This window comes from Humulus lupulus, chromosome 8, assembly GCF_963169125.1.
Source record: "Humulus lupulus chromosome 8, drHumLupu1.1, whole genome shotgun sequence".
NCBI lineage: Eukaryota > Viridiplantae > Streptophyta > Magnoliopsida > Rosales > Cannabaceae > Humulus > Humulus lupulus.
Window position 1 is genome coordinate 145123003 of NC_084800.1, and position 26838 is coordinate 145149840.

General features: G+C 38.9%; 1 non-coding gene across 1 annotated transcript; it reads left to right on the top strand.

The window, feature by feature from the left end:
- Positions 1 to 19819: 19819 nt before the first annotated feature.
- LOC133799108 (small nucleolar RNA R71) lies at positions 19820 to 19929 on the top strand. The gene has a single exon (XR_009876311.1). It is a non-coding gene; the product is annotated as a small nucleolar RNA R71 (small nucleolar RNA).
- The last annotated feature ends 6909 nt before the right edge of the window (positions 19930 to 26838 follow it).

Sequence of the window (26838 nt, forward strand, 5' to 3'; positions counted from 1 at the left end):
GGGAAAAGGAGGAGTTCACTATGCGGTAGTAGCTATCGACTACTTCACGAAGTGGGTAGAAGCGGAGCCCCTGGCGACAATAACATCAAAGAAAGTCCTCGATTTTGTGGTGAAGAATATTGTCTGCCGGTTCGGGCTGCCAAAGAAGATCGTGTTGGATAACGGAACCCAGTTCGATAGCGACCTCTTCACTGAATTCTGTGGAAGACACGACATAATTAAGAGTTTCTCTTCAGTGGCCTACCCACAGGCCAATGGACAGGTCGACGCTGTAAATAAGACGCTCAAGGCAAGCCTTAAGAAGAGGCTAGACGAAGCTAAGGGAGTTTGGCCTGAACAGATCCCTCAGGTGCTATGGGCATACCGGACCTCACACCGAACTTCGACAAGGCATAATCCTTTCTCCCTGACTTTCAGAAGTGAGGTCGTCCTTCCTGTCGAAACAAAAATAGCTACGCACAGAGTCCGGGCATTCATCCAAGAGCAGAACGATAAATTACTTAGCGCGTCCCTCGACCTAATTGATGAAAAACGAGAAGCTTCACAGCTGCAGCTCGCGCACTATCAACAAAAAATCACTCGTTATTTTAACTCAAGGGTCAAGAGACGCATCTTTAACTTAGGAGACTTGGTGCTCCGAAGACTCTTTTTAGCCGGTAAGGATCCCAAGGACGGAGCTTTGGGACCAAACTGGGAAGGACCCTATCAAATAATAGAGTTTGTGAAGGAAGGGACCTTTAAACTAGCTCGGCTTAATGGAGAAATAGTCCCACGGACATGGAACGCTATACACCTAAAGAAATATTATCAATAGTCGTACTTTTGTAAGGCTTAATTATAAAAGCCACCTTTTTTTTATTATAAAATGAGAAGTATATTTTGTTGTATCGTTGTATGTTTCTATGTGCGTGTAGATTTGAAAGAGCATGTCCAAAGTAACCGAGAAAGTTCTCTTTCTGATTACTTGGGGGGCGTATACCCCAAGCAACCAGGTCCTAAAACTTAGAAGTTGGTTAAATTGATTAACCAATGTTTTTTCTAAAAAGCACGAGGTATCGATAAAACTAACGCGAACTAAGTTTTAAATTGATTAACCTAGACACAACCAGGTCCTAAAACTTAGAAGTTGGTTAAATTGATTAACCTGTGTTTTTTCTAAAAAGCACGAGGTATCGATAAAACTAACGCGAACTAAGTTTTAAAATTAAATATCCTGGACACAACCAAGTCCTAAAAATTAGAAGTTGGTTAAATTGATTAACCAATGTTTTTTCTAAAAAGCACGAGGTATCGATAAAACTAATGCGAACTAAGTTTTAAAATTAAATATCCTGGACACAACCAGGTCCTAAAACTTAGAAGTTGGTTAAATTGATTAACCAGTATTTTTTCTAAAAAGAACGAGGTATCAATCATACTAATGCGAACTAAGTTTTAAATTAAAACCCTGGATACAACCAGATCTTGGGCCTGACGTTTAACAAGTAAGATGTAAATCAACATCAATTCTGGTCGCGACCAAAGTCTAAATGTCTATCTCGGCCTAAAAGTCTCTTCCCTTAGTTTTGGATGAGCGAGTTATAGACATATATATATATATATAAAATATAAATATAGTCGAGATCAAGGACTAAGTGAAAAGTAGATATTTAAGAATACAGACGAATGGTCTCGAGGAAAATAACCTCGTGTCAAGCCAAAAATGGCAGGTTACAAAAAAAAAAAGAAGAGAAAAAGGTTCTGTAAGCAAAAATAATAAATTAGGACCCCCCAGGACGTTCCGAAGAGGTCACCCCCTCAGTTTCTTGCTCGCCGGCGGCGGAGGTCTCCCCAGTCTCAGAAGGTGGCTCCTGTTGAAGACAGACCTTGAACTTCTCGAGGAATGGCTCCCACACCTCGGGGGCCAGAAAAGAGAATTTGCCGTCCTAGTTGAAGGCCCAGCAATGGCAGAGCATGGCCTCCATGGAGGACGCCCTCTCTGCCACGGTGGCGGCCTCGGCCTCCAGCTGCTTAGCCCTAGCCTCCTCGAGCTCGGCCTTCGCAGCGGTCAAGGCAGCCTGAACTACCTTTTCACCTTCTTTGGCAGTCGTCAAGGCAGCCTTGGCACTTTGCTCTTGTTGTTGAGTAGATGCGAGAGTGGCCTGAGCCGTTTAGAGCTCGCCCCTAAGCTCGTCAGTCCTGGCCCTGGACCGAGCTATGCTGCGGTGTAGAGCCAAAGCCGCCTGCAAAGAAGTAAAGAGAGTAAGGCACGTGCTGGGAAGAAATCGAAGGAACTTAAGTAAGCTTACCGTGAGGTTCATCCCCAATGCGGACTCTATGACATTCTCAAGGCTCCTCGCCTCGATCTCCCTCAAGTCCTTCAGGTTGGCCTTATAATAATGCTCCACCGTGTAGCTTTTTAGGAAATGTAATAGTTTATGCTCAAATGAGAAAAAATAAACTTTTTAGGACAAACAATTTGAACAAGTATTGATCACAAGATAGGCATATCAACTTATTGGAATTCAAATGACAAACAACATTTGAGATTTACATGAGAGAACTTCAAATAGTAAAATGACAACTAACTAGAAATGATAAATAAGAAAATGAAACTATTAATAATAATATTTTTAATATAATTACACAAAACATAAAATAATAATAGAAAGTTTTTTTAACAACTACAAAATAATAAAGGAAAGTGTTGCTCTTGTTCTCTTTTTATTTTCATTTTTTTCATAATTTTTTTTCTATGTTTTTTTTTTCATTTATTTATTTATATTTTTTTTTTACAAGAGGCAACACAAAAATTAAAGGAAATAAAATAAATAGAACAAAAAATTATTACAAAGACTCATTCTTATATTAAAAACACTCCTCTAGTAAATGTCATGTTTTAAATTCCAAAGATGTGACTTTACCAACTCAAATGATCAATAAAAGGTTCAAAAATTTGTTTTGTCAACTCTCACAACTCACCAAGAAATGAAAAACTTTAAACTTGAAACTTCTCTCAACTATTTGTGTTAACAACCAATTTATCACATGTTTGGAAAGTGCACAAAAGAACTCTGAAAATCACTTCTTAATAGCTAAACATAGTAAAAACTAACTTAAACCAACAAGTTATACTCATGCTCGGATAATTTTGAGAAAATTTGACTTTAAAATTCAACAAGACAATAAGATTCTCCAAATGAATGCTAATGAATGCTCACCACTCCCAACCAAAAACCAGACATGGTCCTCAATGTCAAAATGAATACTCAATGAAAAGGATAGGGAAAGAGAACACCTGAATGATGATCATGTCTATGAGGCAAGAGTTGAAATAGCCTGATAACAATACCCCAAAACATACAAAAGACAAAAATGAAAAACACACAAAAAGAAATACATAAAAATAAAGGAAAAAAAACAAACCGTTCAGAATTCAGAGTGTATAAATTGGGTCCTTAAGAAGGACCTCTTCAACGTGACTCACACTCTCAATGTAATGCTTCAATCTTTGGCCATTAACTCAAAAAATTCTCCCGTCGGTAGGGTCCTCGACCTCAAAAGAACCATGGGGAGATACTTGCTTCACTACAAATGGAGCAGTCCATTGTGATCTCAGTTTACCGGGGTGTAAGTGCAAGTGAGAATCATACAGATGCAATTTCTGATTTGGCTTAAAGTGTTTTCGTAGGATTTGTTTATCATGAACGATTTTCAACTTTTCTTTATAAATCCTGGAATTTTCATATGCATCGTTTCTCAACTACTCAATTTCAGAAAATTGGAGTTTGCGCTTGATACGTGCATCATTCAGATCAAAGTTGAGGGCTTTGATAGCCCAATAAGCTTTATGCTCGAGCTCGACAAGTAAATGATAGGCTTTTACAAAGACAAGCCGATAGGGAGACATCCCAAAAAGGGATTTGAAAGCAGTGCGATATGCCCAAAGAGCGTCCACAAGACGTGTAGACCAATCTTTGTGGTCGGGATTTACCGTCTTTCCCAGCATGTGTTTTATCTCCCTATTGGCTAACTTAGCTTGGCCATTAGTCTGTGGATGATAGACATTTGCAACTTTATGAAGTATACCGTACTTACGCATAAGAGCCTCAATAGATTTGCTGCAAGAATGAGTGCCTTGATCACTGATGATAGCGCGAGGCGTACCAAACCTTGATAACACATTTTCTTCCAAGAATTTGATAACTGTAGTGTTATCATTTGTTCGATAGGGTATGGGCTCCACCCATTTTGAAACATAATCCACAACGAGAAGAATGTAAAGGTAGGCAAAAGAAGGTGGACATGGTCCCATAAAGTCTATCCCCCCACATTCAAATATTTCGATAACAAGAATTGGTTCAAGGGCATCATGTGCCGACGGGACAAGGAACCTAACTTTTGGCACCTTATACAAGAACGACAGAAATCATTGGTGTCTTTGAATTGAGTGGGCCAGTAAAGACCACATTGTAAGATTTTTGTAGCAGTTTTCTTCACAGAAAAGTGACCACCACAAGCATCATTATGGCAAAAATTCAGCACACTAGACACCTCATCGTCGTGGATGCATCTTCGCATGATTTGGTCGGGAAAATACTTGAATAATTATGGGTCATCCCAAAATAAATTGCGTACCTCGATCAGAAATTTGTGTTTGTCTTGTGAACTCCATTCAGATGGATGTTCACCTATTACTAAATAGTTCACAGTGTGAGCATACCACGGTAACTTAGTAACAGAAAACAATTGTTCATCAGGGAAATCATCATGAATAGGTGGACCATCAGCAGGATCGCTGAATTCGAGTCAGGACAAGTGGTCCACGATGATATTTTCAACACCTTTCATGTCTTCGATTGTTATATCAAATTCTTGCAAGAGAAGGATCCACCGTATTAATCGCGCCTTAGCATCCTTTTTGGAAAAGAGATACTTAAGGGCAGAGTGATTTGTGAAGATCGTAATAGGTGATCCAATCAAATAAGATCAAAATTTGTCAAGGGTAAAGATGACAGCAAGCAACTCTTTTTTAGTAGTGGAATATTTCATATGAGCACTATTGATGGTTTGGCTTGCATAGTAGACAACAAAGGGTATCCCCTCCCTTCGTTGTCCTAACACAGCTCCCACAACAAAGTTGCTGACGTCACACATGATCTCAAAAGGAAGACTCCAATAGGGTGACTAAATGATGAGAGCAGAGGTGAGTGAATTTACAAGCGTTCAGAATGATTCCTCACGCTTAGGTGTCCACTCAAAGGTAATATCTTTGGCTAGGAGGTTGCTTAGTGGACGAGCAATCATTGAAATTTTTTGTATGAACCTCCTATAGAAACCAACATGACCAAGGAATGACCTAACATCTTTGACAGTCTTAGGAGTAGGTAGGCTGGTGATAAGGTCGATTTTTGATTGATCAACCTCAATTCCTCTTTCAGAAACAATGTGGCCTAAGACTATGCTAGAAGATACCATGAAGTGGCATTTCTCCCAATTGAGCACAAGTCCTTTCTCAATACATCATTTTAAAATAACTTTAAGATGAAGAAGGCATGTGTCAAAGGAATTTCCAAAAATGGTCAGGACATCCATGAATACTTCCATTGATTTTCAATCATGTCACTAAAGATGCTTATCATGCATCTTTGGAATGTAGCCGGTGCATTAAACTGGCCAAATGGCATATGCCAGAATACAAAGGTGCCAAAGGGAAAGTGAAAGTGGCCTTATCTTGATCCTCTACTGCAATCTCGATTTGATAATAGCCAGAATAGCCATTAAGAAAGCAAGAGAATGGATGACCAGCTACACGTTCAAGGATTTGATCTATGAATGGGAGTGGAAAATGATCTTTGAGGGAGGCGGCATTTAGTTTTCGATAATCAATGCACATGCTCCACCCTGTCACAATTTTTGTGGGGACAAGGACCACTTTTTCGTTTTGGACCACAATGACACCATATTTCTTGGGCACGACTTGAGTAGAACTGACCCATTTGCTATCTACCATTGGATAGATAATATCAGCAACTACCAATTTTAGAACCTCATTTTTTCATGACTTCTTTCATTGTGGGGTTAAGTCGCCTTTGAGGGTCTCTTCAAGGGATAGCCTCATCCTCTATATTGATTCAATGGGAGCAAATTAAAGGGCTAATACTTTTGATATCAGCAAGCGTCCAACCTATCACTGATTTATGCGTTCGCAGTAGCTTGAGTAACTGCAATTCTTGATAATTTTGAAGGTTGGACGAGATGATAACTGGAAAGGTTTTACCGTCTCCCAAGAAGACATGTTTCAAACCCTCGGGTAGTTGGGTCAATTGAACAATTGGAACCTCTTCAGCTAAAGTTTTTGGTTGTGCCCTCTCACGAGGTAGCTCTTCAAATTGAGGTTGCCAAAACTTAGTCCTTCTATTGTGTGAGTCTATGTGATCTGATATTGCAAGAGTAGACTCAATAGAATCGAGACTTTCATTATCAGATAGAAGGAGGAGCTCATCAAGATTATCGAAGTTGCTTCGCAGTTGAACCTCCTTGAGAATTAAAGTGTCAATCATGAATGTTTGATAACATTCATCATCTTCTCGGGGTTGTTTCCCGATGTGGAAGATATTGACTTCAAGAGTCATATTTCCAAATGATATCTTCATTAGGCCATTATGACAATTGATTAAAGCATTTGCAGCAGCAAGGAATGGTCTTCCAAGGATAATAGGAATTTTTGACTCCATATTTACCACAAATTGAGTATCAAGAATATGAAAGTCCATGGGGTGATAGAATTTTTCAATTTGAACTAAAACATCCTCAACAATACCCCTAGGCTTTTTGGTGGAGCGGTCAGCAAGCTGCAGCACAACAGATGTTGGCTTCATTTCTCCAAGACTGAGTTGCGAGTACACAGAGTAAGGCATGAGATTTACACTCGCGCCAAGATCAAGTAAAGCTTGGGTGACTTCATGAGTCCATATTTGGCAAGAAATGGTGGGACAATCGGGATCTTTGTATTTTGGTGGTGTCTTTTGTTCAATCATCGCACTCACTTGCTCAGTCAAGAAAGCAGTCTTCTTGACACGGTGCTTCCTTTTTGCAGTGCATAGATCCTTGATGATTTTGGCATAAGCCGACACTTGTTTTATGAGGTGAAGCAAATGAAGATTAATCTTCACTTGTGTCAAGTGCTCAAGGATTTCAACTTGGTTATCAGGAAGTTTCCCAACAAGTTAGCCTAGGGAAATAGTACTTTTGGAGAAGCATTGAGTGGTGCATTCTCGGGATTAACTTTTGGAATGCTTGGAGAGGTGGCTTTTATGGGTGGGTCTTGCAAAGTTTTACCACTTCTAGTTGTGATGGATTTTACTTCCTTAACATTTGGATCATTGTAATTTGAGGACTGGGCCATGTGTTGGCCTTGCACATTGAATTTAGGTTGGGAAGGAAGTTTGCATTTTTCTAGAATGGCGAAGGATTCAATCAATTTTGAGAATTTACATTTCATTTCTTTGATTTATTCCATCATTTGGTAATTTATTTTGTTTGTGTAACAACCCAAAACTTGCTAATAAGGCTTAAGGGCCTTGATTAGTGTCCCAGGAGGGCATAATTGGTATTTATGTGAATGAATGATTATATAGCATGCATGATTAAATAAGTATATAGATATGATTAGATGTTTATGAGTATTAAATATGCATGTGGGTCTTGTTTTGTTCTTAAGGGCATGTTTGTAATTTTGGCCCGTTGAGGGCATAAATGTAATTAATTGTGATAAATTGTTGAGACCACATTATTATGGGGATATATTTGCATCTTGTGGCTCGAGGCGATCCTAGTGAGCAATTTAGCGAAAAAGTCACAGTAGGGATTTATACCCGGCTCGGGGTGAGCCTGGGGGTATTTCTGGCAATTTAGGATATATATTGGAGACTATTTGATATTGAGGAAAATAATTAGTGATTATTTAGGTGTCGGGAAGTAAGCGGTAATTATTAGAAACACTCGAGGAATTAGCAGGAATTGGGAGCAATGACCAAAATGCCCTTAGAATGTTTTAAGGTTTAGATTTTAATGGGAGGGCAATATGGTCATTTGATTTAAAACAGAGATAAGTATTAATCTGACTTTATACACTTAGTGGATTGTTTAGAGAGTAGTAGAATCTGGAAGAAAAAAGGAAAGAGACAAAAGGAAAGAAAGAAAAAAAAAACAGAACTCCTAAGTTAACTTCTTTTTCTCTGACTCGGTTCCTTCTCTTTGCACCATTTCTTGGGGGCTTCTGGAGCTGTGGCTCAGAGGAGGATTAGGCCAAAGCTTAGCACTTGGATCCTTGGTGAAGCTAGGAGGTTCCACTGAAATTAAGCTTAACTGAGGGAAATAAGCTTGAGGAGTTGAAGGACTTGAGGCTGGAAGGATACTAGAGATAACCTAAGGTCGAAATTCACCATTGAAGGTGTACACAAGGGCTAGGACGGGATCGTGCTTGAGGTTCGATTTCACTAATCAAGCTATTGGGATCAAAGGTAAGAAAATTGCACCCGTTTATGTGGATAGGTTGGGACTAAGTGTTCCTTATATTTGTATGCACTGTCATATGATTGTGATAAACCATGTGAATATGTTGGGACTAAGAGCTCCCTATATTTGTATAATGTCATGAGATGGTATTATGCCATGGGGATAGGTGATAAACGGCCTAAGAGTGCCGAAATCAATATTTACGCACAGGGCGCGGCTTAGCCACTGGTAGCTGAGGACATCTTATTTATCACTGAGCTCGGTTAAGCTGGCCGGAGTCAGTGGGTATAACACTGGGGGCGGCCTAAGTGAGCCGAAGACAGTGGGTTAAACAGAGGGTGCCAACCCTGAATATTGTGTAATGGTTGCAATAACTATTGATTATGAATGTGATTATCGTTGTTAATCTGATGAATATGATATGTTGATTATCTGGATGACAAATTGTTAACTTGTTGATTGTTGTCACTGGATAGGTGAATGTTATGAATTGCTGAATACTTGGTTATTCTTTGTGGAATATTTGGTTATTGATATTGACCATGCTATGATATTATGTATTCTTGCTGGGCCTTAGCTCACGGGTGCTTCGTGGTGCAGGTAAAGGCAAGGATTTGGTGGTTTGGCCATGAGTTGGAGAGCTCTGGGGGCGAGATGTACATTGTGTGCTGCTCGACCGCCACAGTCGAGGGTTTGCACAGGGACGGACCTAAAATTGTATATTTTGCCATTAGAGTGGCCATGATTGTTTATAACTTCTGGAATTTTTGTAAACACGTTTTTTTTAAACCCTGTTTTTGGGATCCCATGTACTAAATAATTATTTTAGTAAAGATTATCTGTTTATGACAAAAATTGTAACGCCCTACTGCCTTAGAGTCGTTACTCAGTGAGTTTAAAACGTGCAATTAACTCACTAATTGAGATTTTAAAACAAAAGTGTAATTAAACCATAATCAGAGTCATAAACTTTGAAAATAAACCATTTACTGAAAATTATAAAGTGTTTAACATTTGGGATCCCAAAATACCATTTAGAAATATTTACAACTCAAAACTATAATCAGAGCCGACTAAACGATAAATATTCAGGTTTATTACAATCATCTCCCAAAAATATCCCTGACTGTGGCAGCCAGGCAGGCCAAACATGTACGCGTCGCTTCACACTCTCTATACTCATGGTTGGTCGACTTTCCCCTTGCACTTACCTGCACCATAGAGCACCCGTGAGCCGAAGCCTAGCAAGAAAAGCCTCACAAGCAGATAACATATGCATATTACACACTTAACATATAAACAAGCCATCACCAGGCTAAACACATACGACCATGCCATCCCAGATGCTTTACCAGGCCCTAGGTTCGCGGTCCACACCGTAAGGATATCCTAGGTATCCTTTAGGGACTCGCCCTAGCAACTCACACTCCGCGTGCTAAATGCTGCTAAGGGCCCCTTGCCATTCTTGGCCTTGCCGCTCTCGGCCTTCGCCGTTCTCGGCCCTTGCCGTTCCCGGCTCTTGCCGTCCACTCGCATATATGCACACATAGCATAATCAAACATATATTTAAACATGATTAAGCACAATCATATAGGATTGTGCCCTGCAACACAAGCTCTACGGGAACAGTAGTTTTCTTACCTGTGTCCCGAGCTTTCCAAGCACCAATGTCCCGAGCACAGTCCTCTAGTCCAAGCCTTGTTGAAACCCTAGTCACAACGCACCAACAATATCCATTCATCAAGTTCTAATCCATTAAATAACTTTGGGTCATAATTCTAGTCTCCAGGACCTTGAATTCTATCAATCCGGGTGATAAAATCCATCCCGAGCCTTAACCTTTGAATTCCCAAGCCTAAAACCTCTTAAAAGCCCAAAAATGCACTAAGCGACGCGGCCCTAAGAACTCATGCCGCGGCCCCCAACTCAACCCGAGGCCCTGCCTCATTTCAGCCTACAAGAACTGCAGCCCTTCCTTAAGGGCGCCGCGGCGCGCCTTCAATTCCAGATGCCCCTAAGTTCTAAGGGGCTGTGACTCAGCAAGAACAGCGTCGCGGCTCGACCCCTCGAGCCCAGAAAAACTCACCATTTTTACCATAAAAACCAGTTTAATTAACCCCAAAATCACCCAACAACACAAGCTAATCATCACAGCGGTTATACTATGGATTCAACAACAAAACCCAATAGGAATTAAAGCTAAAAACCTCATCAAACTCAAAATCAATTCTTCACTCACACACACATGCAATACTCTAGAATTTTAGCTTAAAACCAGTATAATTCACTAAGATTAAAGCTTACCTTGAGCTGAGTTGAGTCTCTGAATTAGGTCCTTAAGCTTCAAGCTTCGAGCTCCCAAGATTCCCAACCCAATTCCTTAGTTTTGATTAGTTTCCACCAAGATTTCCCTTGCTAAGACTTAGAGAAAACAAAGAGAGAGAAGAGTGTGTCTTTGGGTCGGTTTCTCCAAATTTTTTAGTACTCCTTTGGTTTTTGTTTTATTTACTTAGCTTATAAGGTTACCTCAAGGCTCGGGGTGCCAAAAATGTCCTCGATGGTAATTTTCCCCAATATTCCCTCCTAAACATTCTATCTTCGAATATATCTCCAAATATTTATTTACATACCCGATAACCCAATAAAATATCTTATACCCGAAATACCCCTCAACTCGCCCCGAGTCAGGTATTCGACCCCGTTGTGACTTTCTAGCTAACTGCTCCCTAAGACTGTCTCGGATCGTGCAACACAGATATATCACAAGTATATCACAATTATCACATTTATGCCCTCAACGGGCTAAAATTGCAAACATGCCCCTAATAACCAAACGGGGCCCACATGCATATTTAATTCACCTAAACATGCATCACTAATCACATATTCACACAAATTCACATATAATAATAATAAACCACTTATTTCCCTCCAGGCACGCTAATCAAGGTCCTAAGCCTTATTAGCAAATTTGGGTCGCTACAACTATCCCCTCCTTACAGAAATTTCATCCTCGAAATTACCTGAACAACTTGGGATACCGCTCTCGCATCTCTGTTTCCAGTTCCTACGTCGCCTCCTCAACCTTGCTGTTCCTCCACATCACTTTCACCAAGGCGATGGTCATGCTCCGCAAGATTTTATCTTTCCGATCAAGAATCTGAACCGACTTCTCCTCATAAGAAAAATCCTAATCCAACTCCAAATTCTCATAACTCAGAACATGCATTGAATTAGACACATACTTCCGAAGCATGGACACGTGAAACACATCATGAACCCCTGATAAGGCTGGAGGCATCGCCAACCTGTAAGCTACCTCTCCAACCCGTTCCAGAATCTCAAAGGGGCCAACAAATCTAGGGCTCAGCTTGCCCCGAACACCAAATCGTTTCACTCCCCTCAAAGGTGAAACCCTAAGGAACACATGGTCACCAACCTGAAATTCCACGCTCCTGCGTTTCAGGTATGAGTAACTCTTCTGGCGACTCTTGGAGGCGAGCATTCGAGCTCTAATCTTCTCAACTGCCTCATTGGTCCTCTAAACCATCTCAGGACCTAAGTACCTCCTCTCACATGTCTCATCCCAATGGATAGGTGATAAGCACTTTCTCCCATAAAGCATCTAATACGGAGCCACTCCGATAGTCGCCTGATAACTGTTGTTGTATGAGAACTCAATTAAAGGGAGATATTTACTCCAAGATCCCCCAAAATCTAGCACACAGGCTCGTAGCATGTCCTCCAATATCTGAATCGTCCTCTCAGACTGTCCACCTGTCTAAGGATGATAAGCGGTACTAAACCGTAACTGCGTGCCCATAGCCTTCTGCAAACTCTCCCAAAACTTGGAGGTGAAGGTGGGGTCCTTGTCGGATACTATCGACCTCGGAGCCCCATGAATTTGAATGATTTCCTTCACATATAACTCAAGATACTGCTCCACAGTATAAGTTGTCCTGACATGTAAAAAGTGGGCGGACTTGGTATACCTATCCACAATCACCCACACCGAATCATGCTGTTCCACGGTCTTCGGCAAACCAACCACGAAGACCATGGTGATATCCTCCCACTTCCATTCTGGAATCCCTAGAGGCTGCAGCAACGTTGCTGGCCTCTGATGTTCAGCCTTGACCTGCTGACAAGTTAAGTACTTAGCCACATAATCCACCACATCCCTCTTCATGCCCGACCACAAATACAAAGCTCTCAGATCCTGGTACATCTTCGTCATACCTGGATGCAATGAATAGGGAGTGGCATGCAGTTCATCTAAGATCTCCCGTTGGATATCAGAATCCATCGGAACACAGATCCGACTCTTGTACTTCAGTAACCCTATCTCTGAGATAGAGAAGTCCTTAGCCGCTCCGACTAAGACGTTCTCCCTGTGACCCTTCAGCTGGGAATCATTCCCCTGTCCCTCCTTGATCCTCTCAAGGAGCATAGATTGAAGAGTGATGTTGGCTAACCGACCAACCACTAACTCTATAGCCGCTCTAGTCATCTTCTCCGCTAGCTTATCAAATATCTGCCTCGAACTGAACAACTATCCTGGGCCTTTCCGACTCAATGCATCAGCAACCACATTAGCCTTCCCAGGATGGTATATGATGTCACAATCATAATCATTAACCAACTCTAGCCACCGCCTTTGACGCATATTCAGATCCTTCTAAGTAAAGAAGTACTTCAAACTCTTATGGTCGGTGTATATCTCGCACTTCTCACCATACAGATAATGTCTCCAAATCTTAAGTGCGAATACCACAGCTGCCAACTCCAGATCATGCGTGGGATATCTTTATTCGTTCTCCTTTAACTGCCTCGATGCATAGGCTATTACCATCCCAGCTTGCATTAGCACACACCCTAAACCCTGTCTGGAAGTGTCACAATAAACCACGAACTTCTCATTGTCTGTCGGCAAACTCAACACTGGCACGGTGATTAGTCGCCGCTTCAATTCTTTGAAACTGTTCTCACATCTGTCTGTCCAAATATACTTTGTCTTCTTCTTTGTCAATTCTGTCAATGGCGTAGCTATCCTGGAGAACCCCTCAACAAACCACCGATAATACTCTGCCAATCCCAGAAAACTCCTCACTTCAGGAACACTGCTCGATCTAGGCCAGTCTCTCACTGCCTCAATCTTACTTGGGTCAACCAGAATCCCCTCCTTACTAATGATATGGCCCAGAAATGTAACTTGCGGCAACCAAAACTCACACTTGCTAAACTTAGCATATAATCTATGCTCCCTTAATCGCTGCAGTAGTAAATGCTGCTCATGCTCTGTCTCTGACTGGGAGTACACCAGAATGTCGTCGATGAACACAATCATGAACTTATCTAAATAGTCCTTGAAAACTCTATTCATCATATCCATAAAAGCTACTGGGGCATTGGTTAATCCAAAGGACATAACCAGGAATTCATAGTGTCCATACCTCGTCGGAAAGCAGTCTTTGGTATGTCCTCTTCTCTAATCCTTAACTGAAGGTAACCTGACCGGAGATCTATCTTAGAAAACACTGTCTTTCCCTGTAGCTGATCAAACAAATCATCAATCCTAGGCAGTGGATACTTATTCTTAATGGTCAACTTGTTCAGTTCCCTGTAGTCAATACACATCCTAAGGGATCCATTCTTCTTCTTGACAAACAACACTGGAGCACCCCATGGCAAGAAACTTGGTCTGATGAACCCCAAATCCAGTACCTCTTGCAACTGAATCTTCAACTCCGTCAACTCCATCGGGGCCATTCTGTAAGGTGCCCTAGTGTTGGGTTTTATGCCCTTATATAACCATGTCGGACATGTAGCACGATTGCATATTATCAATAAAAGTAGTAGAAATCATTTAGTTTGACAACTGTGTTGCTTGCTTGTTTTATTACATGATTATTGAAATAATACAAACATTTATAAAATCCCGAACATATGGATAGTTACAATTATAGTGACTAGGTCACAGTGGATTATAGTTGTAATTATATGTTCAAAAGAACGAGTCCTAAGATTAGATCAGTGCATTGGATTTTCACTGATTAGGCAATCTACGATATGATCTACTTACACATTCAGGGTGTGATGTCTTGTCCAAGGCTTCGACCAAGTAGATAAGATCGGATGTATTTAGTTACATCGGACTAGGACCGATATTGATTATTGATTGATAAATAAGTATCGTTGTTATCAAATCTAATCAATGTCACAATGTTGACCATATATTAAGTCGATCTTAATTCTGAGTGATAATATTCTGCTAATTATATTATTTAAATCTTTTGACTTGTTCGTTACCAGCTTACCCTACGGTCTAGCCCATACTTACATCTTGGAGATTTATTAGTGTAATTGAGTGGGAGTATTATTCATAGATACGAAATCTATAACTTCTGTATGAGAAGTGAAAAGATGATTTCCTTAATTACTTTGTTCAAAAGGTTAAATGATTGAGATCTCATTTCTGTGATTAAGTTCACAGAAATATCATTTATAAGGAACTTAGTGGGAGTTAAGGATAAAATACTGATGAGGGGTAAAACGGTAATTTTCACCCAGCTTGTTAGTAAGTCATTGATAGAGGATTGACTAACTGTAATGGTTATAACAATGGATAACGTATTTATGCTTTGGAAAATACGTTCTATGAATTCAAGAGTTCAATTCCAAGTCTATAGTGGAGTCACGAGGAATTAATAAGGTAGTGAAATTATTCGTAAATAAATTCACGGTAACTTATTGGAGCTTGATTTCATGGATCCATGGTCCCCGCATCACCTTTGAGTAAATCATCTAGAATGTCTCAATTAATTGATTTAATTATCAATTAGGATTTTTTTAAAGTTGACTAGGTCAATTTTGGAAAATTTACAGAGATATGAGATTTAGAGAATAAAAGAGAATCTTTGGGTAAATTTATTAATATTGATAAATTGGTATCAATATAAATAAATAATATTAAATCAAGTTTCAAATTATAATTATTTAATTTGAATAAGGATTTAATTAATTAATTAAAATAAATAAATAAAAGGTTTTGAATTTAGGCCCAGTTGAGATTTAAATTCAAAACAAAGAGATTGGGCCCAAGTCCATTTATGGCAGTCCAAGGCTTTTATTTTTGTTTATTATTTTTAATTAATTTAAATATAAATAAATCCCATTAAGTTGCCTATATAAAGAAGATATCTAGGGTTTTCATAAAAAAGAAAGTCACTCTCAGTTGATTTGGGTAAGTGAAAACCTAGACATTCTAATCATTTCTTAGCCACAATCTCTTCTTCTTTTCTAGATCTCTATCTCATGTGTTGAGAACCAGCCCACACTAGTTCTAGGTTGATCAAAGGATTGGTGAGGAAGAATGTGTTGTTGATCTTGTTCAATCTCTTGATAATACTCTGCTACAGAAAGGAATCAAGGGTTAGAGAGATTGAAGGATGGAGTTGTTCCAGTTCCACTGCGTAATGTAAGTTTTTACTTTACTCTGTATTTATATCAATTTCATAGGAGCATGTTCTAGGAATTTGCATGTTTGTTTGATAATATGTAAATTACATGAAAATAAATAAAGATCCTGCAATGAGTTTTTCCAACACCTAGATACTGGCTCCGCCCCTGGTACCAACTCTATAACAAAATCAATCTCCCGCTACGGTGGCAGCCCTGGCAGATCTGCCGAAAATAAATCTGGAAACTCACATACCAATCTGGTCTCCCCCGGTCCAACTGACACAACCTTAGAAGTATCCACAACATTCGCTAGGAATCCTATGCAACCTTCCTGCATCAGGTCTCTAGCCTTCAGTGCTAAAATCATAGGTACCCACGGTCCACTAGGTGTTCCCACAAATACAAAGGGTACCTCCCCTTCTAGTTCAAAAGTCACCATCCTGCGCTTGCAGTCAATCGTCACCCCATACTTTGATAGCCAATCCATCCCTAGGATCATATCAAAGTCATCCATCGCAAGCTCAATCAGATCAGCAAACAACTCCCTACCATCTACCTCTACTGGTAAAGCTCTAATCCACCTCCTAGAGACTACTAGTTCCCCAGTCGGCAAAAAAGTCTGAAAACCCCTAGCATACAGAACACTAGGTCTACACAGCTGATCTATCACTCTAGCAGATACAAATGAATGAGTAGCTCCCGAATCAAACAATGCAGTATAAGAAGAACCAACACTAGAAATCTGACCTGTCACAACTGAGGAGCTAGCCTCCGCCTCAGTCTGAATCAAAGTAAATACCCTGGCAGGAGCGAGACTGTCGCCCTGCTTCAGCTCCTCTTTCCTGGCTTGTGGGCAGTCCTTCTTCAGATGATTGAGACTCCCACAGGCAAAGCAGGCCCTAATCTTGCACTCACCTTGATGTCATCGTCTGCACCGGGGACACACTGGAAAACTCCTCCAATTGTCACTTCCGCCCTGACGGCCACTAGAAGCACCCAATGCCCTCCTATCCAAGCTAGGAGGAACAAAAGAATCTGTGGCCTTTCTCTTCAGCTTGTTGGAGCCACTACCCCAACTGGATCCAATAAAAGGAGGCACCGTCCTCCTGACACCTCGCCTAACAGTGCTCTCTCTCCAAATCTGGTCCTCGGCCCCCTCAGCTGTAAGGGCCTTGTCTACAACCTGAGCATAGGTAGTAGTCTCTGGATCCAAAGTGATCTTCACATCACAGGCGATCATAACGTTCAATCCCCGTACAAATCTGTTTCTTCTTGCCACAGGCTACAAAGGTTGACCGTGAATCTTGGGAGCTAGAAGCTTGAAGCTTAAGGACCTCATGGTTAACATATGCATATTACACACTTAACATATAAACAAGCCATCACCAGGCTAAACACATACGACCATGCTGTCCCAGGCGCTTTACCAGGCCCTGGGTTTGCAGTCCACACCGTAAGGATATCCCAGGTATCCTTTAGGGACTCGCCCTGGCAACTCACACTCCGCGTGCTAAACGCTGCTTGTGTCCCCTTGCCGTTCTCGGCCTTGTTGCTCTCGGCCTTCGCCGTTCCCGGCCCTTGCCGTTCTCGGCTCTTGCCGTTCACTCGCATATATGCACACATAGCATAATCAAACATATATTTAAACATGATTAAGCACAATCATATAGGGTCATGCCCTACAACACAATCATATAGGGTCATGCCCTGCAACACAAGCTCTACGGGAACAGTAGTTTTGTTACCTCTGTGATAGAGCTTTCCAAGCACCGATGTCCCGAGCACAGTCCCCTAGTCCAAGCCTTGTTGAAACCCTAGTCACAACGCACCAATAATATCCATTCATCAAGTTCTAATCCATTAAATAACTTTGGGTCATAATTCTAGTCTCCAAGACCTTGAATTCTATCAATTCGGGTGATAAAATCCATCCCGAGCCTTAACCTTTGAATTCCCAAGCCTAAAACCTCTTAAAAGCCCAAAAATGCACTAAGCGAGGCGGCCCAAAGAACTTATGCCGCGACCCCCAGCTCAACCTGAGGCCTTGCCTCATTTCAGCCTACACGCACAGCGACCCTTCCTGAAGGGTGCCGCGGCGCGCCTCCAATTCCAGACACCCCTAAGTTCTAAGGGGCCGCAGCTCAGCAAGAATAGCACCGCAGCCCGACCCCTCGAGCACAGAAAAACTCACCATTTTTACCATAAAAACCAGTCCAATTAACCTCAAAATCACCCAAAAACACAAGCTAATCATCACAACGGTTATACTATGGATTCAACAACAAAACCCAACAGGAATTCAAGCTAAAAACCTCATCAAACTCAAAATCAATTCTTCACTCACACACACATGCAATACTCTAGAATTTCATCTTAAAACCAGTATAATTCACTAAGATTAAAGCTTACCTTGAGCTGAGTTGAGTCTCTGAATTAGGTCCTTAAGCTTCAAGCTTCTAGCTCCCAAGATTCCCAGCCCAATTCCTTAGTTTTGATTAGTTTCCACCAAGATTTCCCTTGCTAAGACTTAGAGAAAACAAAGAGAGAGAAGAGTGTGTCTTTGGGTTGGTTTCTCCAAATTTCTGAGTACTCCTTTGGTTTTTGTTTTATTTAGCCTCTAAGGTTACCTCAAGGGTCGGGGTGCCAAAAACGTCCCCGAGGGCAAAATGGTAATTTTTCCCAATATTCCCTCCTAAACATTATATCTTCGCATATATCTCCAAATATTTATTTCCATAACCTGATAACCCAATAAAATATCTTATACCCGAAATACCCCTCGACTCACCCCGAGTCAGGTATTCGACCCCGTTGTGACTTTCTAGCTAACTGCTCCCTAGGACTGTCTCGGATCGTGCAACACAGATATATCACAATTATCTCATTTATGCCCTTAACGGGCTAAAATTGCAAACATTCCCCTTATAACCAAATGAGGCCCACATGCATATTTAATTCACCTAAATATGCATCACTAATCACATATTCACACAAATTCACATATAATAATAATAAACCACTTATTGCCCTCCAAGCACGCTAATCAAGGCCCTAAGCCTTATTAGCAAATTTGGGTCGCTACAAAAATCTTTGAAACTTAACTTGATTATTATTATAGGATCACGGTTTCAACTATATGAGTTGGTTAGCAAGTCATGCACTATTTAAAATACACAGTGTAACGGCTTTGGTTATCCAGGGCATTACAGTTTGTTCCTCTATGAATGCATGAAGGGTATTCTTGAGAGAATTTTGTTGTGGGTGAGCATTATATTGAGGTGCAGAATACGCCTTTGATGGCTAAACTTGTTGCTCATTTCTCCATTGGCCTCCAGACGATTGAGCTTGGTTAGAATCTCTCCAACTAAAATTTGGGTGGTTTCTCCAACCAGGGTTGTACGTATGGGAGAATGGCTTGTTATATGCCCCTAAGTTATTGCATTGCTCCTCATAATCCCCCCTCATTTCATTAAAAGCTAAGCAGTCCTTAGCTAAATGCTCCATCCCTCCACAAACAAAGCAATGTTCTTGTGGTTCCGCTTGAGCAATCATATGCGGTTTTTGGCCATTTTTTGTCATTAAGACCTCAAACAGCTTTTTTAAAGCTTCGAGTTGGGCCTTAACACTATCCTCTTCTCGAAGTTGATAGATCCCATATGGTTTATGTCAGTTGGTGCTATCAGTAGCACTTGGACCAGTCTAGGTGTGAGATTTTTTTGCGGTTTATTCAAGATATTCAAGAACATCGCTTGGCTCTTTTTCAATGAATTCACCATTGCATAACATTTCTACAAACTGGTGCTCACAACTCGTGAGGCTTTCATAGAAGTAACTGACCAAACTCCAGTTATCATAGCCAGGCCATGGTGTGGGCACTAATTCAATAGATCTTTGAATCTTTCCAAGACTTGATAGAATGTTTCATTGTCCTTTTGGGAAAATGTGGAAATTTGTCATTTTAGAAGGTTGGTCTTATGGCTAGGGAAGTGTTTTAGAAAGAAATATTTGGCCATTTCCTCCCATGTTCCAATAGACATAGGTCTCAAAGATTATAACCAACTTTTGGCTTTGTCCTTCAAGGAGAAAGGGAAGAACTTTAGTCGCACAAAATTGACATTTTCGGCTTGGTTATAGAACATGGATACTACCTCCTCGAATTCTCTAATATGCACGTATGGGCTTTCATTTTCCATTCCATGAAATGTGGGCAAGAGTTGAATCATGCCAGGTTTAAAGTCTAACGCGAGCATATTAGGAGGGAAGATAATGCATGAATGCGTGGAAGTGCGAGTAGGATGAAGGTAGTCATTGGGAGTTCTTGGTTGGATTTCATCATTACGAGCCATTGCGAAAGGATTATTATCAACTACAGTTTGTGGAGAAGCAAGAGTGGTGGAAGGAATTCCGGAAGGAGTGGTGGATGAATTGGAAGAGGTTTCACTAGAAGTTTTGTGATGATTCATCCACTTTCGGAAATGAAAATTTGTTTTTAATTTTTTTAATTTTATTTTTTTGAATTTTTTTGATTTTTTTTAACTTATTCCCAGGTAGATTTGGAGATTTTACGGTGATCTCCAACGCCTTACTAGAACTCTCCGAGGTTACTGAGTAAGTATGGTGGATCACAAGTAAAAACTTTTCGACCAAACAACCTTTAAGCATAGTGAAATTGCTTATTTTTGATAGAACATGCTTGGTTTTCTTATAGTAATAAGTTCAAAAATGTAATAGTGCAAAGGTATATGCTCGAAATATTCCTAGGCCGATTGGGAAGGTTGCCAAGGTACTGATTTAGACCTACACTTGCCTAGACAGAACTCCCCGAGGTTCTCAGGTAAGTGTGGGGGGTAACGCTATCACAAACCTTATTTAACAACCAATCTTTCTAGAGAAAACAATATTAGTTTCTACCATTTGTAATATTGCACAATTGTTCCCAATTCTAAGTGTTTTATGATTGAAATTTTATGAAAAGAATGGAAGATCTAAACTAAGAACCTAAAAAGAAAAAATAGTCAACAAAAAAATAAAGAAAAGGGAAATGAAGTGAAGTGAAGATAAAATAACAAGCTTAATCTTTTTTTTTTTTTACAAATATTTATTAAACTAGAAAAAAAAAAGAAAAAAAAATTAAGAAAGAGAAGTGAAATTAGAATTAACTAAAAAGAAAATATATATATATATTTATATAATTATTTTTTTTATGTAACCAAAAAGAAAGGAAAAGAAAAATAAAAATAAAATACATATATATTTTGTTTTTTTTTTTTTTACGTTTTTCACTATTTTTTTGTTTTTTTATATATATGTATATTTATATATTTTTTTTATGTTTTACCGAAAAATAAAAGAAAAAATATATATAACTAATTTTTTTTTGTTTTGTTTTTTTAATAATATTCAAATTAACTAAAAATTTGTAAATAAAAAAACACAAATGAAAGAACACTATACCAACACAATATTCATACCAACAAAAATACAAATAAAGTTACTAACATTTTGGAAAAAAATTCACCAAAATTTTTGAAAACTACCTCCCTGGCAACGATGCCAAAATTTGTTTAACGACTAAAATGTGACAACCACTTAGCAGTAGTCGTAGTAAAAGTCGGGCGATCGATCCACAATGAGGTAACCTAAAACCAAAAGATTAGTAGAAAACTAACACAAAAAGTTAGTAACATGAAATAAATAGAAATGAAAATGAAAATAGATTTGAGATTTTTTTGTTGTGTTTTTGGTGAAATTGTAACGCCCTGGTTACCCCAGAACAGTTACGGTGAACCAAAAATTTGACCCGCTACCCGAGTCATTTGGTTAAAAACGTGCTCTAAGTGTTATTAACAGGTTAAGGTGGAAAACGATAAAAAAGAAATGATATATTTTATTAAGTATATAACTGCTCATGAGCTTATCAAAACATTTACAAGTTATTTACAATTCAAAATGGTCACTACTGTTACAAATTTACAAACCCGCAGACCTAAGCGGAAAAATAGGGTAAACCCCCTAGTTCCTCTGAGAACTCCTTGGGCGTGGTGGTCAAGCGGCCGCATATGTACACAGCACCACCTAAGCTCTCCACTCAAGGCTGGATGAGCTTTTCTTTCCCTTTACCTGCACCACATAGCACCCATGAGCCGAGGCCCAGCAAGAAAACACAATATAGCATGATATAATATCAATAATGATCATAATAATAATTCAGGACTATCAGTCCAAAACAGATAGGTGACAGTCGCAAAAGCCACTAAATTGGGAATAGCTCCCTTCAGCCTTGTGACGATAGGGTCACCAGGGCTTAACAGGTAAGTGAACCTTTCATTAGCTTAAACATGATAGGTGCATGGTGACTGGTCACCAACATAACCTTCCTCATGACTATAGAGTCATAACCCTGGAACATCGTTCCCTAGCCGTGTGACAAGCGGTCACCTGGGCCTTAGGCCTTGGCTCTGAGTAACTAGTCTTAGACTAGCCAAGCGCTTATAAGTTTCATCGACCTTAGGATTGGTCTAGCATTAATGCCTTAGAGCCATTCAATGCTGATATCGATTAGATCTAACCTTCATTCGGCCCTGCGTTCAGGACGCTTATGCCGTTTCTGACTCTTAGGTCAGTGTCCCTGACTAGTCAGTGCCATATACAAGTAAGCAACATTCACTAGCATTTAATATGAAATCCATGTCCACATTTATCAATCAACATTCCTTAATAACAATCACGCATGTCATATATACATAGGGTGTAGTTTTCTTACCTTAGATTCGAGGTAGAATGAATAAAGGAACGACCCTTGAGAATGATCAACTTTTAGTCCTTTAGCGGACACCTAGTCATTACAGAAATGATGAAATGAGACAAGTCAAATTAAATAAAAATAACATGTAATCAAGAGTTGAAAAGTAGAAAGGTTTCAAGAATAATTCATCTGATTGTTTAGTTACTTAGTTACTTGATTTAAAAAAACTACACAAGTAAATAGTTCACATCCCAACATTTACTTAGAAAATCTAACATTAAAGTTCATATTCTTTTCTAACAAAAGTCCATTTGAGTTATTAAGTTCTTTACTTTAGGAGCACAATGTTAATCTTATGAAAAATCTAAAAATGACAAAATACCCAAGGGCAATAATGCAATAAGAGATTAGACATAAAATTATGTATCGATATTACTTTTACTAATTAGAAACACATAGAAAGAGCATGGCTAATCCTATATACTATTAGCACAAGTAAATAAAGATAACAAAATAAATATGAGGATGAAAGAACATAAACAACTCAAATGCATTATATTAAGAACATAGTAAATCAAAGTAGCAAAATAACATCACTAACATTGGAATCATCCCTAACCTTCCTAGGAAGATTTGGCCATTATGTTCATGATTCTCACAAAATTCTAAGAAGAAAGTATGAGAAGAAAGTGTGTAGAAATTTTGATATAGTTTCTTTACTCTAAAAATTACATTCCAAATGTGAAAGGAGAGTCCCTATTTATAGAAGAAGAAAAAGACTAAAAAGAAATTAAATAACAAATGGGGTTTACAAAATAAATATGAAATATTAATAATAAAATATGATTTTGAAAAATCAAATCTTATTATTAATATTAACCTAGCTATTTCAGTGAATGATCATTTTGCCTTTTTTTTAAAACACCACAAAATGTGAGCTTTAAAGCTCAAAATGGAAGGTCAAAGGCCCAAAGTGCACAAAAAAATGGGCTTGAAGGTGGTTGGTGGTAGCTGGTGGGTTTGACCCAGCCACAACCAATGGGAGGAGGCCATGTGGATGCTCAAAGCTTAGGGAAATGCTTGGTTGACTAGGTCAACGCGGGTGGGGGTTGGGGCTCCAGGCGGAAAGGCGCGGGTGAGGCAACTGGTCAGGTCACGCGGTAGGTCACGGGTCCGCGGGTCACTGGAGCTGGAAGTGTGAGCCTAGGAGAAGCCCAGCGCGCTGGCTGCTGAAAACAAAACAAAAGAATTAACTTACAATCATATCATTTTTCAACTCTTTTTTCTTTTCTTTTCAAGTTTAATTCTTTTCTTTACTTTTTTTCTTCTTTCTTTTAATTAGGCTAAAATGCATTATCATTCATATAAAATATTTGAAAATTAAATTAAAACTAGTATTTTCCATTTGAAAAATATATCACAATAAATTCAAGAAAATATTAATCAAAACATAATTTAATTTGAACTTTAGGCTTGATCATTTGAAAACTAAAATGACATACAATGCCTCGTCCAGATTGTAGTAGTGATGCTTAGGGAATTTTATTAAACCTGTTGATTGCATTGTGCATACATGTGTTAAATGATGACTATTCATCTGATATACCTAAATAGCTTGGCTTATAAGTTGAGGGCAGCAATAGCGTGCTGAGCGCAGGCCGATGTGGCTAGGCCAACTGAGATATGATTGAAAAAGCTCGACTTATAAGTTGAGGGCTGCAATAGCATGCTGAAGCAGGCCGATGTGGCTAGGCCAACCCAGAAGTGTGATATACGCTTGTACAGCCCCATGGCCGCCTCAAATATAAAGGTCGAGGTACACCTGGTTAGCTCTAAGGATAGTCAAAAAGGGAATAGGGCAAGGGGGCCCCAATGTGGCTCTATGAACACTTATTTAGATTGTATTTGGTATGCTTCTAAGCCTTGAACTATCGGTGAATATATGATATAATAGATATTCAACCAATGTGTTGAACATGGGGTCGAACAAGCATCGCATTGAACGTGGAGCTGATCGGCAAAGCGTGTGGAACGCAAGCCGTGAAGGCGAGTTTAGTTTCGAGGGTGCAGTCTCTACTTGCCCAGCAAGAACTGCAAGCTGAGTTCCTATGTACGCATTTCATTCAGTTGGGCTGCTTGATAGAAATGTTTTCCCTTGGCCATGTAATTGATTATATGATTAATATGAACATCTTTGTAAAATGTGGAACATGTTTACAAATTTATATGGTTGGAATAAATGTATTTGGTAATTGTGAAGCATGTATTTATTGTTTTTTAATATTTGGATATTGTTATGCCTTGTGAGGTTTTCTTGTTGGGTCTCGGCTCACGGGTGCTCTATGGTGCATGTAAGGGCAAAGAATAGCTGGACCATCTCTAACTTGGAGAGCTTCACGGGCGGAGTGTACATATGCGACCTGCTCGACTCCCACAGTCGAGATTACTTACTGGAACTAGGGTTAAACCCTGATTTTACCGCCTAGGCCGACTTTTATGTTTTTGTTGTTTATGTGTCAGTTTATAAACTCTTTTGGGATTTCGTGTACGAACCTAAACCTTTTAATGAAATGGTTGCAGTTGACCAAAAATTTTAATACCTAATCCTTGGGTTAGTTTTAATTACGTGGTTTTATTCCAAATTACTCGTTTGGTGAGTTAAACACTATTTAAAATACACAGTATAATGGTCCTGGATTAGTAGGGCGTTACAATATTTATCTCAAAATAAATATCAGTTAATTAAAAATTAACTTTATCTTAAAAACTATTAGCTTTAAATAATTATCTTATAATAAGATAATAATTAAACTCTCACAAATATTAATTCAAACATGATTAATATTTATTTTTTCTAATATAAAAAATTTCAAATAAAAACTATATAGTTAATTAATTAATTCACAATTAATCAACTGCCCATAATTATCACATAATTATTTCCTTGCCCTGGAAAATTAATTCTTTTGAAATAGTCATTCTCTCTATAAATCTTTCTTGTGACATCCTTACATTTGACAGTGTAGGATAGAGGCGACCCGGGGACCATTGACCTAAAATACGAAGCTCCAACAAACCAGACTATTAATTAAACTCTTTAATTCAATAATCTTATTTATTAATTCCATGATTACTCCATTATAAATATGGAATTGCACTCAAAGTATTTATAGAATTATAGTTACAGAGTTTTCTCGTGTAGTCCATTGATATAATCAATAAATGTAGTTTTTTCCTCCATTTATTATTTCGTTAATTAGAGTTGGCCAAAATTACTGTTTTACCCTTCTAATTACCTCTTTTTCCTTAAGTACCATTAATTCACTAGCGAATAATTAATCTATAATCATATTATAGATTTGAGCTCAATAACTATTCAATTCTAGAACTAACCCTCAAGGGAACTAATATTCGATCCATTAGGAAACAATGGATTCCATTATTATAAAAGCATGTTCCCAGCCATTCATGATATTGAATCTCCATAACAAAATTCACTAGCCTCATTATATCAAGAGACCTTAATGAATGAATCAAAAGATCCAATAAGCACAAATATAAGTTCATGATCACTCATGATTGAGACTGATCTACAAATGATCAGCTATTATGATAAGAATTAAATCTTTATGGAAAACTGTAAGTTTATAAAGATAGTTAATTCATATCAGTCATGTCATATATAATCACTATTATATACAACATATTTACCAAGATGTCTACCCTAACAGTGTGATCATCAACACATATAACATAATACACCATCGAGCGTGCATCAAGCATATATCCAGTAACCAAAAAAAAAAAACAGGCAGAAACTAGAAAAAAAACACAGGCAGTTCAGATTTAAATAAATTCCGTGGGCAGTTCAGTTTCCATAAAATACAATAGAAATGAAATTTAGAGTCTAGCTTTACATAAAGACCTGTTGTGTCCACAACCACCACATCTACTGCACTTATGCTCTTTCACAACTTTTTTGCCTTCAGATGGAAAACGTTTTGTCTCTGGACGACCGACTGGTTATTTCTCAATGGGTACACCAATTTTCATATTGTTAATGTTATCCAAAAATGTCCAATCATCCTCGTTCCCACATGGATAAATGGTTTTTTTTTTTTTGTACGGCTCC